This window comes from Mauremys reevesii, linkage group 4, assembly GCF_016161935.1.
Source record: "Mauremys reevesii isolate NIE-2019 linkage group 4, ASM1616193v1, whole genome shotgun sequence".
NCBI lineage: Eukaryota > Metazoa > Chordata > Testudines > Geoemydidae > Mauremys > Mauremys reevesii.
In genome coordinates, this window is record NC_052626.1 from 87686344 (window position 1) to 87701518 (window position 15175).

Consider the following 15175-nt stretch of genomic DNA (forward strand, 5'->3'; position numbering starts at 1 on the left):
AGGACAGGAAGCAGACTCCACAGAGTTATTTCCCCTACTGCACAAATGGATGGGAGGAAGCAGAACTGGGTGTGGGATGGGCTTCACACCTTCCCCAACCAATCTGATGGCAGGTGCAGCTGTGCTGTGTGATGGAGAAACATACATTGCACCCCATAGAGACCTAATGAGGCTTATTCTGTCCTTTGGAGCAGCAGGGGAACTGAGAGGGAGATTGACTCTGAGTCAAAAACTCCTTCCTTGGCAGCTCCAGGGACAGCACAGCAATGTACTGCTGCTTGTGTGGGCATGTCACATAGTCATGAATGATCTAATCCTCTGAATAATAGCTGTGTATTGACTTATTGCATTCCACCACTAACTCTGGTCTTTGTTATTGAACAAATCTATGTGGTCTGATAAATATTTTGTTTAACTTAAGAAATCACAAATGTGGCCCATACCAAACCCCACACTGGACAACAGGAGGTTAATGAGCTAATGTGGGCTCAGGTGGCTCTGCCCTATTGCACCTGTGAGAAGTGTTAAGGTTAGAGAGAGGAGCTTAAAAAGGAGAGCCAAAGATCAGTTGATGGCAGACCAGGGAGGAGAGCAAAGCTTCAGCATTCAGCTCCTGAAGAGGGGGCTGACTGAAGGCGGGAACTGACCACCGCCTGATGGCTCCTCCCTGAGCAAAGGGAGGGTTGGATGCTGACTCATGTTGAGAGGGAACCATTCCCCTCTATCTGTGAACTCAATGTATGTAGTTTGGGTCATTGGCTACTGGTTTGGTTCACTAACTACTGAGGAAAGGGAAAGATTTGAAACTGACCTGGTTGGAGGGCTAAGTCACAGGAAGAGGCAGTGCACCAGACTCCTGGAGTGGCTGTCAGCTGGAGGATACCCAATGGGGAGGGAGCTGTTGTGCCACATCTGGCCAGAAGGCAGCACCTGTAGTGAGTCAACCCTTCACAAATCCCTGTCCTGTTGTAATTTAAATTGACAATACCATTTCAAACACAATGGGATGCTCTTCCTTGTATAAAATTAAATACGAATAAAATTCTACTCTCCAAAGCACACACAACTTCTCCAACCCTCAATATAAACTCCCCCCTCCCCAATTGCTTGGAATTAAAAAAAGGATCTGTCAGCACCAGTGTGCTGGCAGACTTGATGTGAAGTCTGAATTCCATACCTGAGGGCCTCTCAGAAAATGTCTCGCTGGCAGCCGTCCCACATTTGAGTGCCTGCACTAATTTCAGCTGCTGTAGTATGATATTGGAAGATAGATGGTCTTTTGGGTAATCATACAGCAGACTGACGAGTCTGAGGGCTGGCCTACATAGTTTTTATACACTAGTTTAGAAACAGATGTAGTTGGATCAATGCAGCTCACTAGTGTAGAAGATTTATACCAGTATAACTCCTATTATCTAGCTTGCTTTGGTGATTTTTACACCAGTATAGCTAGGCCCACACTAGCAGGGGTTGAACTGATACAACTATAATTGTTTCTAAACCAATGTATTAAAAACTGTATGTGGACTAGCTCTCACTCTACAGTGCCAAATGCCACATGTAGGTGAATTTAGTGAAGTGCTCTGCAATTTTAAGTATCAACTAAGTATCCCCCTAGCCTAGTGCAGGAGACAATGTGTTTGTCATCTTTTTCTAACAGCTCATGTCTATGCAATATAATAGAATTTACATTTGGGCAAAGATGTCTGTGGTAGCTTGGTGACTTCCCAGCTAGGGAAAAACATTCACTTAGAATGTTCTCTTCTATCATGAGACTGTCTCTTAGGCACACTAGAGTTCCTTAATGAGTCTGTCATTTTCTTCATAATTTGACAGGTATTTGTAGGCTAATTAATATTATATACAATAGTTTGTGCACCAGTGATGTGAAACATTAATGGTGTTGCTGAGAGAATATGAAATGTCATTAGCGTGTCTTGCTAACATTACCAGGCATTATTTCCTATGGTTTGTGCAAACAGCTCTTGTGAATTCTCACAAGAAATCTTGTGGGAGAAAACTGACTGTAATTAATTACCATTTTTGGCAAGTATTGCTAGGCTTCAATAGAATCATAATGCTGTCTTGACCAGTTACAGTAACTATTTTCCTGTTTGAGGAAGGGACGGTCTTTTCTGTTGTAGATAGCTATCTTAGAATCTTCTACTGTTGCCCATTGCCACAATGAGCCCTTGTGGCTAAAGGACTGGGTTAGGTTGCTGGGTCTCTGGGTTAAGTACCTAACTTCCTCCACAGATTTCCTGTGCAATTTTGGGCTAATCCCTTTTAAAAGGGAATTGGATCCGCAGATGATGTAAACTGACACAGCTCCTCTAAAACTAAGTATTTGAGGCATGAGACAGGAAAGCCATTCATTCTCCTCTTGCTGATCTAGAAATTGGAAAAAATTTCAAAGGTCAGGCTGGGTCAAATTAGATGAAAAAGGACATGGCTCTCTGGATTGCTAGGCTGTCCTAATGACCAACCTCCAACAATGCACTCAGTCATCTAGATTTTTTCCAAAGGCAACTGTTATAACAAGACAGTGGTACCTGGTCACTGCTGTACCACTTTACTGAGTGGGTCCCTACTATTCTGCAGAAAGCCATGTTCAGTGTATGGGGTGAACACTAAGGTTTAGAAAGAACTGAGTCCCAGGAAACTGTGGGTTCACTAAAGGTACATGGTCATCTGTGCAGAGGTTCTGTGCTTCTGTAGCTTTGCCCACCCTTTCAGCTTCCTGCTGGTGTAACTTTTATTGCCAGGGACATCTCCCCCTCCCCACTTGCCCAAGGAGTCACTTTTTAAAAGAGTGGTGTGGGGTTCTGTAGGAGAGAGCTTGGGCTATATTAATTTTCCCGTGGATTCCCCACAGTGTTGCTGGAAGGTGATAAATATTCCCCAAATCATCCTGCCTACCACCCCCCCTCACCCACGGAAGCTTGGTTATATGAAGGGTGTTCTGCAGAGGGGCCCAACTCCCAGCCTTGTGTCCCTCTCTGTGAGATGGGGGAGAACCTCACAAGGAGGAAGAGATCCTCTGCACATGTATCCTAGGAAGACGTTAAAACAATTTGTCCCCATTTCTGTCAATATTTTCTGTGGATTTTTTTTTAAATCGGCTCTAGTGCCTATATGGCAGGAGACTAAGTTCTCCACAGAATTTCAGTTTTTGAGCAGAAATTCAAATATTGAAGCATTTTGGTCAAAAGATAAGTCTTCAATTTAGAAATGCTGCCATGATGCCTCATGGGACTTGTAGGCTGGGTGTCTCATGCTTCCATTGTACTCTAAAAATAGGTTTGTCAAATTCAATTTTTATTTTTAATATCAATGTTTACCTTTTAAGCATTTATAAAAAAAACTTTTTTAAATTTTCATAGTTCCATTAAATTATGGAGGTGGGGTCAGACATTTAATGACAAAAGATGCTGAGATCAAAAATTTAAATCTTTTATAACTGTTAAAACGCATTGCATATTTTGGTATGTGATGTTGAAAAAGTGAATATCCTTAAAGCAAACTCGAATAAGTTCCCAAAGAGTATTTTTGTACTTTTCCTATCTGTACATTTTAATTATTGATGAAAAAATATTTCTATCAGTTTTTGTATTTCGGGTGAAATTGAGGTTTACTCACCTTTACTGATAAAAATTGAATCCTCCCAAGACTAATTCCCTTATTGGACTACATCTCCCATGATGCACTGTGGTCTCCCCTCTTGGAAAAGAGAGGTGGTGCATCATGGAAATCACTGTCCTTAGACTGTGAAATGAGGGGTTTGTGTGCCATGGCTAATGTGTAATATAAAAGTATTTGGAGGGTGGAGAAGGGGACAAGTTCCTCAGGGCAGGGTTTTGTCTGTGGCTTGTCGAGCATTGAGCACATTCACAGTAAGACTGTCTCATTTTCTTAAGAGTGAGAAATCTCTTTTAAAGAAAAATCGAAATTGCACTTCAAATTACCTGCTAACAAGACATGGAAAAAGGAATCTCTGACAAGGAAGATAATGTTGGGAGGAGGTGGAAGGATGTGAAATAATGTAGTCATGGTGAATAAGAGCAGTGCAGTTGAGAACGGTGCTAAGCATGTTTCTATTGTGAATACTTGTGACATGAATGAAGATTAGAGAGAATTGGAGTTTGTCAATTATACTAGAGATGAAAGTCACAGCAAAGCTACCCAAGTGAAGATTCTTGGATGGTATTTTAGGAAGGCCAGGTGAGGGAGACAAATGCATATATATATATATATATAATATAATTTTTTTTTGAGAGAGAAACTAGTTATAGTATAGGCAAGAACGATCTCTTAATGGAGAGATTGCATTATGAAGCAACAGATGTTAGTAATGCAGCACATATGGTAATTATATTGAGACTTTTAACATTACTAAGAAAAATGTGCTACATTTTGAAAACTAATAGAACAAGTGCAATGTGACATCCCAGGCCACGTTTACACTAGCACTTATGTCAGTGAAAATAGTCACACTCCCTGCGTGACAAGTTTTGCTGGCATAAGTGCTTGTGTGCACAGCTCTGTGTTGGTATGAGCCACTCTCCTGCTGACATAGCTACTGCCACTCATTGAGCTGGTTTTATTATGTTGAAGGAAGAGCTCTCTCTCCTGTTGGCGTGATGCGGCTACGCAAGTGATCTTACACTGGCACAACTGCCTCGGTACAGCTGTGCCGCTGAAAGCTTCTACTGAGACAAGGTCTACACTTACATCTCTAATATTAAACTTACCAGGAGTCTTAACTATTTATTCTGTAATTCAATATCTGTTTTAACTGACGATTTCACTCGCGCTCTCTCTGAAATCTCCTATGCCCACATTGTATCGTTTATCATATTTGTAGAGAAATGCAAAAGAGGTCATTGTCTGTAGTAATTATGTCTACATCTAAATGTGTGCTGTTTCTTGATGTGACTATTTTCCTAAGGGAGAAACCAGCTCCAGTTGAATATACTGACATCAAAGTGCAGCTATACAACTTGAGAAATTCACCTAATCATTTCTAAAACTGGAGCCAATGGCATCTTTCAGATGAGTCCTGAGTATCTTCCAGAGTTAAGACCAAGGTGGAAAAGTGTCTCAATGATCATCTGTTTCCTGTGGGTGCTGGGGATGCATCAGGTACAATGAGCTGGAAATCCAATATTCCTCAGTTTATTTGTTCACTTCCTGAGAGTCTCACTTTATATTTTATAGTGAGTTGCTTGGAGTTCTGTGCTGCTGTAGAGGATGAAACTGGAGTAAATAAAATTATATCTATATATTTAAAAAATCAAACTCTTGGCATTTTTATAGCTTGAAAATCAGAAGGAGTTTATTGAATGTGAACTCGTATCTGAAATTAGTGGACCAAATTCTGTCCTCCGTATTCCCTTAAATATGATAACTTTCACCTAGTTATTTGCTTGTAAATGGACTTATCAGAAACATTAAGTTATGGTAATATATGTATCAATGTGACCAAGAACAAGTATCTTATATGATATGGATATATTTCCCTAACTTGTGGGGATTAGTTTTTCTTTATTAGTTATTTGAAGGTGAAGTGTGCATGTATGTGCTTAGTGTTTTGTTCTGTGGTCTTCCATTCAGTAAAGCCAAATAAAGTATCATAAATACTCCAATATATTTTTGGCTCCCAGATTAGACTGGCAAAGATTGATTCAATGAAGTTTTTAAAAAAATCACTAGTCCAAAGCAAACCCTTTTTTAAATTTTTTTTATTTTCTGTTGCTGAGATTCTTTTTTACACTTATAGAAACTCTGAGAAGATTTAGCTCTTTTTGAGGTCTTTCTTTCAAATCCATGGTGGTTGAGGAAGGAGTTATCACTGTGGAAAAGGCATTTAGCTCGGCTAAGCACAATGCAAAATGCCTCAAGGCAATTTTCAATAAATATGCACAAGGATGCATAGCAGTTAGATTTATGAGATTCTTGCCTCTAAGCTATATAGTGCTGTGTTCCTGAAATATGTTCCTTTTTAATGCAAATGAGAACACTAACTTTTAGCACAGAGCACTCACTTTTTTTTTGCTTTGCTTTATACACTTTCAGTTCTCCATAGCTGTTGTACTCTACAGTATAACTGTGAAGAAAACATGAGGCCCCAGTCCTGTAGGCTGCTCCCTCACTAGCTCAAGCTGAGAACTCTCAGCACTTCTCTGCAGGTTCCTCTGTGCTTCCTGAAAAGCAATTTTGCTTTTTTTTCTCTTGCCACTTTCTCCACACCTTTATATACCATTAGGATTTATTTTAATTAACAAAGAGCATCAGCCACAAAATCCCTACCTGATCTGTGCATCTTCCTGTTTCACAGGTACCCTATAGTTTGTTCCCCCCCATCCTGTTAAATTGAGTGTATCTGCACTTTTTTTATTTCAGATAAATATAGTACTAGTAAAAAGCATCAGAAGGTTAACAGCCTAGGGAGGCTGAAGTTATCTAGTCTCAGACAGACAAAGCAGTGGGCCTGATTCTCCTCTCACTTAAACCAAATTTATGCTCGTGCATCTCCACTGATGGCCATGGAATTACTTCTGACTTGCATCAGAATGAGGAGAATTAGGTCCAATGTTTGTACCAACTGCTCCACCCATGTGCTTGATGCATCTCTAGGGAGAGAAGTTCACTTTCTGTACCCTTGGCCACTCTAGCAAGCTGGCTAACACAGGTGATTAGTTAGGGCCAAATAATGTAGTGGTAGCTCTGTGAGATGAGCTAAACTGGGACCTGCCTTTCATAGATGTGGCTGAATAGACATCTGGTCTTAAGGTCTTGTGCTCACTACTGACCTGTGTTAGATTTGTGTCAGTCCCATAGGTTTGTAGGGCTCAAGTTTAAGCTCTGCTTGTACCCAGCTTCCGCTTGGGTACATACAAAATGAAGCATACTACCCACACACAGTTGTAAACATTGGCATGTCCATTTTAAATGTCATAATTCCTATACATGCATAATTGGTAGAGTTTAAACCAACAAAACCTCTTTGTACATTCAGTGTCAGAACTGTTCACACAATGACCAGGGTCTGAAAATCCACATCTTGTATGTATATGGTTGTCTAAGGTTGTGCCTTTCAGACTTGAAATAGGACTAATACAGGTATATTATGTGAACAATATGAAGACCGTTTTGTCACCTAAACTGTACACCTACCACCATTGTTACAGTTTCTTTAGTGGCACTGTTTTCTGTGATGTCATTCATTCATGCCTTGCTTGGGGCTTCTGGCAAAGCCACCACTGATCTGGTATGATTAGGTAGGTTGACTTCTTTTATGAAAGCAAAAAGAATGAATAATAAGGACAGATTAAGATGGATGATTGTTAATAACAGCATTATTACATTACTATTATGTGGACCCAATTCTCCACCATTACTCATATTTAATATCCACATCAATCAGCCTGCTTGTGAAGTAAGCCATAGGTGCTGGAACTAGGAGTGCTGGAGGTGCTGCCACACACTCGAGTTTGAAGTAGTTTCCATTATATGCAGGGTTTACAGTTTGGTTTAATGGCTCTCAGCACCCCCACTATAAAAATTGTTCCAGCACCTCTGAAGTAAGGCAGTGGTGAATGTGAGTGAGGACAATAGAATCTGGCCCAATATTATTTGAAAGTATTTGTATTATTGCTGTAAGCTGTCATGGGATAAGAGGGAAGGTTCTCTCATGGATTGGTAACTGGTTAAAAGATAGGAAACAGGGTAGGAATAAATGGTCCGTTCTCAGAATGGAGAGAGGTAAATAGTGGTGTCACTCAGTGATCTGTATTGGGGCTAGTTCTATTCAACATATTCGTAAATGATCTGGAAAAAGGGATAAACAGTGAGGTGACAAAATTTGCAGATGATACAAAACTACTCAAGATAGTTAAGTCCCAGGCAGACTGCAAAGAGCTACAAAAGGATCTCGCAAACCTCTGACAGGGCAACAATATGGCAGATGAAATTCAATGTTGATAAATGCAAAGCAATGGACATTGGACAACATAATCAAAATGATGGGATCTAAATTAGGTGTTACTGCTCAAGAAAGATCTTGGAGTCATTGTGGATAATTCTCTGAAAACATCCACTCAATGTGCAGCGGCAGTCAAAAAAGCGAACGTAATGCTGGGTATCATTAAGAAGGGGATAGAAAATAAGACAGAAAATATCATATTGCCTCTATATTAATCCATAGCACACCCACATCTTGAATACTACGTGCAGATATGGTCACCCCATCTCAAAAAAAGATATATTGGAAAAGGTTCAGAAAAGGGCAACACAAATGATTAGGGATATGGAATGGCTTCCATATGAGAAGTGATTTAAGACTGGGACTTTTCAGCTTGAAAAAGAAACAACTAAGGGGGGATATAATAGAGGTCTATAAAATCATGACTGATGGAGAAAGTAAATAACATTTACTCCTTCTCAAACACAAGAACTAGGGGGTCACCAAATGAAATTAATAGGCAGCACATTTAAAACAAACAAAAGGAAGTATTTTTTTCACACAACACACAGTCAACCTCTGGAACTCTTTGCCAGTGGATGTTGTGAAGGCCAAGACTGTAACAGGGTTCAAAAAATAACTAGATAAATTCATGGAGAATAGGTCCATAAATGGTTATTAGCCAGGATGGGTAGGGTGTCCTTAACCTCTGTTTGCCAGAAGCTGGGAATGGGCGACAGGGGATAGATCACTTGGTGATTACCTGCTCTGTTAATTCCCTCTGGGGCACCTGGTATTGGCCACTGTTGGAAGACAGGATACTGGGCTAGATGGACCTTTGGTCTGACCCAGTAGGGCGGTTCTTATGTATGTAAGAGCCCTAGTCATGGACCAGGGCTTCATTGTGCCAAGTGCTACACAAACACAGGACATCCCCAAGGAGACGACAGTTGAAATGTGAGTCAAGAGACAACAGATGGATACGAACAAACGGGAGCACAAGAAAACAAATATACAATATTGGTGATAGGCAGTGGTCACAGCGCACTAGCAGCCTAACCATTGCCATGGTGTCTGTAGGCATCACAATCCTGTACTCATTGAAATGTGTATCAAAACTCCCACTGATTTTATTGGTGAGGGTCAGAATTTATAGATGTGTTATCCAAAGGATCTGGAGCAAAAAGAAGCTAATACCATCAAATCACTAAATATTTCAGACTTCATAGATAGAGAAAATGGACATCATCTGAAACAAATGCTTGGCTTGGAAGATGGCATTTCATACTTCGGCTATGCAAACATTATTTTACTAAGATCCTTGTAAAATTGTTTTATATTTTAAGATTGTTGGGGTCTTTTAAACCTGTTGGTATTGGATTACTGTAATGCAATCCAGTTAACCAATACCAGTTTAGTGAGTAATGCCTTATCTGATCAAAGCTGATATATTACAGTTATTCATTATCTGAACAATGGCAGCATGATGATGTATTACAGCCTGATTCAATGCCAAACTGCAGGAACATGTTCAGGCTGTGCAAGGTTTTTAAGTACAGCAAATTAATATTAGCTTGATTATACTTGGATTAAAAACTGAGGGAGAGAAGGAGTTTATTAGATGGGAGGCTCCTAAAAACTTTCATTTAAATAACTTTCTGAATTACATTAGTCTTGTCAAACCAAGAATGGATTGGTTAAATATAAGATTCCTCTCTTTTTAAAGGGACCACATCATGGTCCATATAAAAGGCTTAAAAAAAAACAACAATCCTTAGGAAATAAAGTAATGGTTTTATAATGTCATTGTTCAGTCAGTTACCAATACCATTGTTTGCTGACTTGCTAGATGGTTTACTGAGATAGGAAGGCTGATGTCTGAAGGCCCTATTCAATTTTTTGTCCTTGTTCACTGAATTGATTTTTTTCTGAAAGTAATTACCACTGACTGAATTCTGAAATCTGAGCAGTGATGTTGGAACACTTTTTTTTTTATAGTGGGGCTGCTGAAAGCCATTGAACAAAACTGTAAACACTGTATATGACGAAGCCTCCCTCCACCCCACCCCCACACCGCCAATGTCTTGTTAAATTAATGTTTGGCAAGAGTGGTGTTTGATATTCCATATAGATTTACCCTTTAGCCTTGCTGTTATGTTTGATATTCAAAAGAATTTGGCTCCTCTTGTGACACTTATGGCTCTTTAGGTGTTGAGCTCTTAAATATTATTTAATGTACTGAATAGTTCTGAAAATCTGGTAATTGATTTGGGGGGTTTTGAAACCCCACCCCACCCCTTGCAAAGTGCCTTTCTTCTGTACCTTCCCACTCTATGCACCTTCTCGCAGTAGCTGCTATCCTAATGTATATGATAGCTAGAGAGAAAGGAGGAGCCAGTGATATGGGGATCAGTTCCCTGCTCCAACACGGGTCCTGTGCGCAACTCAGTTCTAACAACATTTTCAAAAGTGACTTGGGTTCCTGAGTGTCTGAGGCATTTCTAAAAATGGGACTAAGTGCCAAACTGACAGGAACTTTTCAAAATTTTGCCCTTAGCCTCTCTGCGTCGGTTCCCCATCTGTAGAATGGGTATAATGGTACTTTCTCAGTGGCACTGAGAATAAGTATATTAAAGATACTTGGATACTATAATAATGGGTACCGTTTAAGTACATATAATCTTTTTCACAAGAGGGCAACTGCACTTCTTCTAATAGAATGTGCCATAACATGAAAAGGAAAGGAAAAATGCTCAGTTGTCAGGGCCGGTGCAACCATTTAGGTGACCTAGGTGGTCGCCTAGGGCGCTGGCATTTGGGGGGCACCATTTTCTTTGGCAGCGACCGCGGCGGCTGGATCTTCAGCCACCCCGGTGGCTGCCGGCATTTAGGCAGAGGGAGCTGAGGCAGGGGAGCGCAGGGAGGGCCGCCTGCAGCAAGTAAGGAGGGAGCAGAACGCAGGGGAGCTCCCCGCCCCAGCTCACCCCTGCCCCGCCTCCTCCCCGAGCACGCCGTGGCCACTTCACTTCTCCCACCTCCCAGGCTTGCGGCGCCAATCATCTTAGGCACCGCAAGCCTGGGAGGCGGGAGAAGTGAAGCGGCCTCGGGGTGCTCGTGCTCATGCACAGAGCAGGGATGAGCTCGGGTGGGGTGGGGGTGCTTCAGGGCGGAGGATGGGGAGCTGCCGCAAGGGGGGCGCCTCAGGCAGAGGGGGGGAGCTGCTGCGGGGGGGAGGGGGCTCAGAGCGGAGGCGCGAGGGGGCAAGGTGGAAGTTTCTCCTTGGGCGCGAAACATCCTTGCACCGGCCCTGTCAGTTGTCTATAGAAGAAAGCAGTTTAAAAATTAGTTCAATTCAAAACATTGGTTTCAAAATTGCATTCTCTAAATTGTTAGGCAATTCTGAAAGAAATCTGACTTTAGTTTTCATTTAACTAGTGATCTTTGCTCTCTTTAGTTGGGAATTTATTTAGTCTTAATGATTTGTTTGAAAAATGAAATTCATGCAATCCTGTTTCTCTATCTAATACTAAAAATGGGCTTTCCTTATTTGGAAATTTCTCACCATGAAAGCTTCAATATGATGTAAATCTTGTCAAGGTTAATCTCTTTAAATTTGCATGATTTATATCTTGAAGACATGCTTGACCCACTTGAGTATTATCTATAGCACAAAAAGACTAATTCTATTGTCTATAGGAATGAAACATAGACCTATGTTTATGTATTCTGTGTGTCAGAGTTTAAGTGTATATCTATTAAATAAACATTAGTTGAAGGCTAAACTTAAAACTCTATCCACAAAATTTGGGAAATTTACAATTGTTTCCCATTGTAATTTTAACTCTGCCCTCTTGTTTAATTATAATATGTGATCATATAATGCTGGCTGACAGATTTATACTAAAGAGCAAATATTTTTTCACACAACTGCTATCTATTTGGAAGCATAGAAATTCTTTCTCCTGCATTCTTTTCCCTACATGTGTCAATGTATGTTTCCTTTTATTGTATAGTGATGTCACCTACAGTTAAATAAGGTATCAGATTTTTTGTAAAAACTGAACATGAATTTTAAACTCTTGTTGCGTGATCTCTGGCGTCATTTAGTTTTGCACATTCTGTTGCCACTATGATGAACTAAAAACATATTAAGGATTATAAGAAGGAGAAAAATTAGTGGCACAAAAATAAATTTACCCATTCAACAGAAAAATAAGTAAAGAAAATAACTTGTCCCACACGCTGAGCTTTATAGAAACATCACAGGAATGACTTTGTAAGATATATTAAGGGAAACTACTTTGATATTTACTTTTGGCTATAACTGTGTTCTATGTGTGGGTGGTGCTATAGCCCACGATAGCCTGAGCTGAGCTATTTTTTCTCTCTTGCCCAAAAGGATATGGATGGATATCCTCTCAGCCTTGCTGTTAGTATGAGATAAAGCTGTAAAGTATAAACAGTTAGCTACACTCAGAACAGTTGCTTTCTCATTACTCTAGTTCTCTTTCCACTTAGCAACATGCATATCCGATCATGAAGCAAGTCAGACACCTAGTGTCTAGTTCAAATTAATCCTTTCAGTTAATATTTAATTCATGAACCAACCAAAAAAAACTGTGCTCAAAGACTCTGCTCACTCAATATTGTGGGAACATTCTGCATGCTTGCATGTTATCCTTAAAGGTTACAGGGTAAAGTCTTGTTGTTCAGAAACCAGTTCAAATCTGTATGCTCTGTATGTGTCTGGTGTGTGGTGGGGGCAGGACACAATTCTCTTTGAGAAACTTATTAATGGTACATATTAAACTTTGCAAAGTGTAATAGGGGTAAGTTATATGGATGGGCAAGTGGTGGAGGCAAGTTTAATTTGTTTTAGTTTGCCGGCTTCCTGATGGTGGCCTTTATTAAACTGTACAGTTGCATGTGGAGTATTAGCTTAAAAATATACATCACATCTATGTCAAAGACACCTCAAGCATATGGATAAATGCTCTCTTTTACCATTTGTATACATTTAAATAAATAAGTGTTCACTATCATACAAATAATATTTGAAATGCTGTTAAGGGTACTTGAAGCTGTGCAATGAATTGATCATAGGTAATGCTGAAATTGAAGCCAGTCTGTGTTGGCCCATACAAATCCTAAATCAACAAACCAGGATGGTAGGATAGGGACTGGAATAAGGAAATCCCTTGTGTTATGTGAGCTTGGTAGAATGGGATAGTTGTAACAATGGTGTTTATATGTATATAAAGGCTATAATACTCTGAACTAAGCTGTGCTGCTGCTAATGGCAAGACTCCTACGTAATGCAGGGGTGGCCAACCTGTGGCTCCAAAGCCCCATGGGGCTTTTCAGAAGTTAATATGCAGCTCTTTGTATAGTCACCGACTCCAGGGCTGAAACCACAGGCGCCAACTTTCCAATAGGCCGGGAGGTGCTCACTGCTCAACCTCTGGCTCTGCCACAGGCCCTGCCCCCACTCCACCCCTTCCTGCCCTCTCCCCTGAGCCTGCCATGCCCATGCTCCTCTCCCCCCCTCAGCCTCCTGCATCCCACAAAACAGCTGATCAGGAAGTGCTGGGAGCGGGGGGTGGTGGGTGTGGAGCTGATGTGGGGCTGCTGACATATTACTGTGGCTCTTTGGCAATGTACATTGGTAAATTCTAGCTCCTTCTCAGGCTGGCCACCCCTGTAGTAATGTAATGTAAACAATACTGTCATAGGCCCATGTGATATCTTCCTGTTGGAAGGACCCTGGAGGGAGAAGAATTCCTCAAGGGGATCATCAAAGGTTTCTCCAAACCATTCCAAATGGGAGGAGGAAGTGAGTTTGGCCTTTCTGGGAAGTGGGTTTTGGCCAATATCAATGGGAAGGTCAACCATACCACTGACCCTGGAACACCCTTCAAGCGGGGGCGTAGGATCCATAATACAATTTCAGGTTTTCTTAACTCAGTGGGTCTCAAACCACCAGTGACTTGCAGGAAGGTTCTAGATGGGTCATAGAGTTTAAGGGTAGACGGTACCACCACATCATTTCACCTGACTTCATATTACAAGCCACCAGCACCCACACACGAAACTCAAACAGGATTAACCCATTGCTGGGCCCTGGCCTATGTAAGCATACACTTCTGGCCTGATGCAGAGGGAAGGCTTCAGGAGGGGTTACAAAGTGAGGTCACCATGCAGCAGTGACTCCTGTCCAGGGACCGAACATATTTTTATATGGGAGGGGCTTGAAAGCTATTGAACAAAACTGTAAACTCTGTATGTGGTGGCAGACATGCAAGCAGTTGCTATTATTACTTCAAGCCAGGGATGCTGCCACACCTCTAGTTCCAGCACGTCTGATTCTGTCTCCAAGAGGCAGCTCCTCACTCTGGGCATTGTAACCTGGCCCATAGGGTCACAGCACTAATCAGGTTTGGGCTTGTCACCTGTTTATTATTGATGTAGGGGCAGCTAGGCCAAGCCTGAATAATTCTGCTACTCAGTGCACCAGGTTGCAATGACACTCGGGCCACCTCTCATCACCTGTGTGCTAGAATGGGGAGACAGGCCTAGCCCCATGGGATGGGAGTCATCACTGCAGGGCTGGCTTATGTCCCAGCAGCCCACACCTTGGGGCCTCCCCTCTGCCCTGGGCTGGGAGGCATGTTGCAGTGCCAGGTGGAGGGTGTGTGTGGCGGTGGGTTGCAATGAAAGACATTATGCAGCTAGTTGGTCACCTTAGTAAAATGTCTGTGAACCACTAATTTAAATTTCTGTCAGCTTTCCCACAGGATGTTGGAGGATAGATAATGTATATTTCCTTCCTCTAACTGTCCTCCTTCTTTTGCCGACATGAATCTCCAACCCTACACTGAGTCCTCTGTAGAGTCTGAGGCCAGAGGATAGTGCTGCTGAGGCAACTTACTTCCACCAACCCATTTTGTATGGGATAGGCTGGATCGAGGGGAGTTCCTATCAGCAATGCTGCATTTTGACTTAATTTAAAACATTAGTTAATATCTTTTAACTGTCACTCAAATGGACAACCGGAAATAAGAATTCTAGGAAAATATCTATGGATGGGTATCATTGAGAAGATGACTTGAGAAGTTTTGAAGTGTGGTTGGCAATGGCAATCTACAGCACTCAGCAACTAGTGCGATTCAGCAACAATATATTAGAATTATCAGTGCTCATAGTAACACTCAC

The 15175-nt window shown here is 41.3% G+C and overlaps 1 protein-coding gene across 3 annotated transcripts in view; it reads left to right on the top strand.

Moving 5' to 3' along the window:
- The window catches only part of ANO3 (anoctamin 3), a 421744-nt gene that overhangs the window by 34709 nt on the left and 371860 nt on the right, over positions 1 to 15175 (top strand). The window lies entirely within an intron of this gene.